Below are 6,102 nucleotides of genomic sequence, written 5' to 3' on the forward strand. Positions count from 1 at the left end.
TTGGCATCGTGAAAGAGGTTTCAGTGTTCTTCCCTTGGAGTCTTTTCCTCTGCTGGCACTTGTATTATATGCATTTTCCATGGCCAGAAATCTATATCCTGAAAATACAAAAACACCACTGGCAAAAAGAATAGCATCTTTAAAAGTTTCTTGCAGCTCTTAAGCTGACATCACGTTAAAAGAGAGGTCACAAAACTAACCGCAGGTACCAGAAAAATAACATTTTAAACTTGCAGTAGTCTTGAACAGGAGTCAGTAAACATTTTCAGCAGACGGCCAGTCCACTGTCCCTCAGACCTTGTGGGGGGCCGGACTATATGGGGGGGGGGGAGGAATGAAGGAATTCCTATGCCCCACAAATAACCCAGAGATGCATTTTAAATAAAAGTACACATTCTACTCGTGTAAAAACACCAGGCAGGCCCCACAAATAAGCCAGAGATGTATTTAAAATACAAGGACACATTCTACTCCTGTAAAAACATGCTGATTCCCGGACCGTCCGCGGGCTGGATTTAGAAGGCGATTGGTCCATATCCGGTCCGCGAGCCTTAGTTTGCCTACCCATGGTCTTTAATTTAAATGGTGTTGAGCCAGCATCAATATTATGTTGCAGGAGCTGTTGTATGGAAACAGGCACTACTTTTTAAAAGGAAAGCACTTTTAAGCTTGTCATTTGCCACAGTCCAATTCTACAATGTCCTTAGATGGATGTAGCAACTGTGTTCTGAGGTGCAAGTCATTAACCCTGAGATTACTATTGACCCCAGTGCATAATATGGGGCCACTTGCAAAGATGCCCTCTGCTTGGTGCCTCTCCTGCTGCCCCACACTGCCCACTTTGACCCATCTGAATCCTAATTGCTCTCCTTTTGCAACCTACTTAGGCTCAAGCCAGCTTTGGGGACCCACCAGCAGAAGCCCAGTGTCCTAAACTCATAGCATGTCCACCTGATTCTGCAAAGTGTACATTTGCTTCCTTGTGCATTAGTCTCCACTTTTCTGTAATCAGTCCCCAGAATACAGAGGGAGAGAATGCAATGTCGTTGCAGCATTTGAGTCCAAAGAAACCACCGTATGCAAATTAATAAAAGGGCTGTGCAGCGGTTGATCTCTACATGTAGAAGTGATATGAAATTATTGCACTACTTTTGTGAGTAGGCAAAAAAATGGGGGGCCTTAGGATTTTTTCTGTAATTGATTTATAATTTAATTTTTTACTTTTAAATTTTTTTTATTATACAAATTATATTTTTAGTGGATAAAGGGCAGTATATAAATTGAATTAAGAAGAAGAAGAAAGTAGCTTTCCTGTGTGTGTGGCTACTTGTTTTAAGGGCTTGGGGAAGAGCTACCATATTTAGCCTCTCAATATTTGAATATAATGGGATCCTAAGGAGTTTTTCCTGCCAACCTAGCAGTTCAAAAGCACATCAAAGTGCAAGTAGATAAATAGGTACTGCTCCTGTGGGAAGGTAAATGGCGTTTCCGTGCGCTGCTCTGGTTCGCCAGAAGCGGCTTAGTCATGCTGACAACATGACCCGGAAGCTGTACACCGGCTTCCTCGGCCAATAAAGCGAGATGAGCGCCGCAACCCCAGAGTCTGCCATGACTGGACCTAATGGTCAGGGGTCCCTTTACCTTTAATGAGTTTTTCAACCCTCCCATTTCCACTGTAGCTCCTTGTGCCTCCTGAAAAGGCACCCATGTAAGGTAGACTCCCCCCCCCCCGTGTGCAATGAAATGTGGCACAAGGCAAGCAGCAGCCCCTTTCCCCATGCAGTTCTATACATACTTCAGTATTTATGTAGCGCCCCCTTCCCATGCATGGATGGCCACTGGTCACATCAGAGGGTGGGGCTAGCCTGTACAGCTCTCCTGAAGCATTCCATGAATCCCTCTATAACCTTTGTAGTGAAGCCCTGCTGATCAAATCCAAATCTATTTTTAAACTCTGTTGAGTAAGTTCAAATATTATTTTTTGCAAACCCTACCAGCATGCACTTGTGTGCTGAATTGCTCATGAAGAGTGAATGTTGCTTACGTTGGGGCAAGCAGCTAACTGGAAGATTCTTCTTCCTAGTATAGCGGTACCTCAGGTTAAGAACTTAATTCGTTCTGGTGGTTCTTTCTTAACCTGAAACTGTTCTTAACCTGAGGTACCACTTTAGCTAATGGGGCCTCCCGTTGTTGCTGCCTCACAATTTCTGTTCTCATCCTGAAGCAAAGTTCTTAACCCGAGGTACTATTTCTGGGTTAGTGGAGTCTGTAACCTGAAGTGTCTGTAACCCATGGTGCCACTGTACAGAAATTTCAAATAAGAATGGAGTCCCTTTTTTCTGTTCATTGAATCTTAGCTTTCAGATCCTCTTAAAGGTGAGTTCATTTCTGGTAGAAAAGCAGCAAAGCTTTAAAATAAATATGTAAATAATTAGCAATGGGAGCTGGCACCAGGATACCACCCTCCACCCACCAAAAAGCCAAGCTGATACACTAAGGCGCAAAATCAAAAGGTTTAATCTGGATCAGATACATCAAAGCTGCTACGAGTGCTTTTAAGAAACAACGACAACGCCCATATTTTGGTGTGTTTTCACCTTAATCCACTGTTGCCTCTCACATATGTTCTCTTTAGTTGCTGCCCCTGACTTCTCTGTCTCATTCAGTACCTTCAGTGTGAAAATGTTTGATAAAACTTGCCCTGTATTCACCAGTGCTAAAGAATAGCATTGGACAGAAAGAATAATATCTTTGTTTACTTTGAACCTCCATTAACTCCTCTTGACTCTTAATGAATACTAAGGTGTGTGTGTTTTTAATAAAGGCTCCGCAGTTCGTTAAATCTTCTACAGCTGAAACGGTACCATTTTAATTCCTTGGCACACCTCTCTTCTGAGTTTAAATCAACATAAGGTCCACAAATGTTCATTTTTGCTCAGAACTGGTCAACAAACCTAGGATTGAACATTTCTCGCTAAAAGTGAACATCTAATTTACAAGGGAACATCCTGTTCTAAAATCAAATTCGTTGCTCTTTTCTTTTGGCACTTGACACCTACGCCTGAGGAAGAGTTCTGTATAATTTGAAAACTTGCTTCCTGTGTTTTATAGTTGGCCTTGTTTTTCAAAACAAAATAACAAAATAACCAGGATAGTCTTACTTGTTTTATTGTAGGTAAGAAAGGCATTAACCTGATCTAGGGGAAAACACAACCACATAATGGCAGTTCAAGGTTGAAAACTACTAGTGTGAATGGCTCCATATGCAAAGCTCTACTTAAGTTTACCATGCTTTCTCAACCACAAACAGGGTAAAAAGAAAAGAAAAAATGCACATATCCCAATACAATGAGGAACTCACCCTGCTAGATTTTCTGTACTTGTTCTTCCTGTCTGCATCAACATCAAGCTTTTAGTCCACGCTTCCTCAAACTCGGCCCTCCAGTTTTTGGCCTACAACTCCCATGATCCCTAGTTAGCAGGTCCAGTGGTCAGGGATGATGGGAATTGTAGTCTCAAAACATCTGGAGGGCCGAGTTTGAGGAAGCCTGTTCTAGTCCTTAGAATTTAATGCACCGCACCCCTGATAATCCTTCAGCTTGAATTATTTCCCCAGCACATGCCAACCTTCTTCCTGGGAGTGGTCTAGGGCAAGGGGGTATGTTGGGCCAAGCCATTCATCTTTTTGACATATTTAGCATGAAGTGTATGAATAGCTTGGGATGGTGAATTTGAGAACTGACCTCTTCCTTTTGATATGTTTTAATATTTGGAGGCGGGTATATTTATGTGCATCAAAACCAACTAACGATAGTGTTTCAAAGACAGGGTGTTTGTTTTTTAAAAAGGAAAAAAAGTATTTTTAAAATTCTACAGAGTTTTGAATTAAAAAAAAAAGTGCAGTAAAAGCAAAGAAAAACATTCCAGTCTAAATTTGGAGTATTGCTTTAGGGAAGTGATCAAGCAGAATGTTCCACTTTGCCTTGAGATGGATGCCAAGTTAAACAGTTCAGCCAATATCTCCTACAATTCAACTGAAATGTACTCCAGGCCAAGAGTTTGTGTTAAATTAGATGGGTAAAAGGTGGGGGGAGAGCCAGTTCTCACACACATGGAGGCTGCTGCAACCAAAACTGCGCCTAAAATATGCTCACTTAGCCACAGGATGAAAATCAGAATGAAAAGAACAAATGCCTTGAGATTAGGGACGATGAACCCTTGGTCCTCCAGATGTTGTTAGACCAAACAAAACATCCACCCCCACCCCCGTTCATGAAACTGATTGTTGTTAGAGGTCAACAATATGTTGAGGATCACAGGTTCACCACCCCTGCTTGAGACTGAAGATCTAAGAGGAAACCATCCCTAAAATGTCCACGTAAATAAATAAGAGAGTCAGGAAGAGTCATGTATGTGACAGGAAACAATTGTTTTCTTACATTTAAGAGTTTAATTTCCTATTTTTTAGAACTGAATAGCTTAGAACTGCTGGCACAATGGGATTCTGTTTCCTTTCCTCCTGTGCTCTTCCCAAAATCTGCTCCAGATGATCCCTCAGTCTCCAGGAGCTGATTTTGAGGGTGTGCAGCAGACCAGACAGGACAGGAAAGAAGGAGGAAGCTCCATTGTGTGAGTCTGCTGGGCCATCAGAGCTGTAACATTGGATATGGCCCATTGATTGTGACAAATGAGGGCTAGCACATTTTAAAAAATGACTGCAACCTCTTAATTGGTGCATCTAAAGAATTTAATGGGGTGCTTTATTTTTATGTAGTATCACTGGAATTCTATTTAACAGTTGAATTGTTCTATTAACTGGGCTTTGTTTAGCCCTCTATTTTACAGCTGCTTTTGACACTGGTAGTGTCTCTCTGTTATCAGTTACTTTTATAAATAGTCCTGGATTGTCTTTGTAGTTCAGCTGGTGAGCAAAGTCACTGACCAGTCCAGGGATTATTACTTATCATGTAATATTAGTCCAGATCCTGAAAGGGGCTGAGCACTTACAATACTGCAGCAAGTCAGTTATTCAAGGAACAAATTCTGATGCATAGTATAAAAATGAATGTCACACGGTATCATCATCATCATCACTGTTATTATTATTTGTTTGTTTATATCTACAATAAATTGACAAGAAATGTATAGCAGGAACCGAACACACCAGATAACCATTATATCATGGTCATTTGCCTCTGTTCCTTTGGAAAGAAAATAGATTTTGAGGTGACCACATTAATGCAAAGCTTCAGGCTTGTTTTAAATATATAGCTTGGAGCCAGGTTCTAAAATTTTCCCCTAGATCAAAAGCCCTTAAAGTTTCCAGTAGTCACAGGGTACTTTACTACGAGTTAAGATGCAAATGTTAAAGGCTTTGAAACAAAGTGCTGGTGCCTCCAAAATATCTGCTTGCTGCTCACACAACCCTATTCAATCCCTGTAGTCAAATATTGAGCACGGCAGTGAATGCAGCTTGTGTAGAGCCAGTATTTCTTGCTAGAAACTAGATGGTGCTCTAGTGCTAGCTGTTTTTCAGCCCTGCAAAGAGCTGAAGAATTCACGTTAGAGAAAGCTTTTCCTTTCTGTTCCTCAGAACAGTGCTGGGAGCCAGTTTTCCCTGGAATGTTTAACTGCTACCCCCCCCCCCAAAAAAAAAACCCACCAAAGGAGAAAAGCAGCTTTTAAAACTGAACAGTGGCTGGCTTTTCTCAGGTTGGGGGCAGCTGTGAAACGAAAAAAAGTTGCAGCTTCACATGTAATGCCCTTGTCAGCTCCTTTGCATCATCAGTGCTGTCTCTTGAAACCTCCAGCTCATTTCCTTCTGTTGCTATAGCACATGGGGACGAGCCCTTGCTTCCAAGGCCAAACTTTTTTTGTCTGTTTTAAATTGTTCCTTGTGCAACTGTAAAAACCGAGAGCATGACTTTTGTCCAATTGCATCGCTCCAGTTTGGTATGAATATGCAGTTGTGCAAGCTGTGTTTGCCTGCGGTGCTGCTGTCAGCTAAAGAACACTCCTAAGAAGCTGCACTTGCTGCCAGAAAACACCATCATTAAACTGATCTCTGCAGTGCAATTCTGAAGTTCAAGATTACTTAGTCAG

The sequence above is a fragment of the Podarcis cretensis genome, assembly GCF_951804945.1.
Source record: "Podarcis cretensis genome assembly, chromosome: 9".
Taxonomy (NCBI): domain Eukaryota; kingdom Metazoa; phylum Chordata; class Lepidosauria; order Squamata; family Lacertidae; genus Podarcis; species Podarcis cretensis.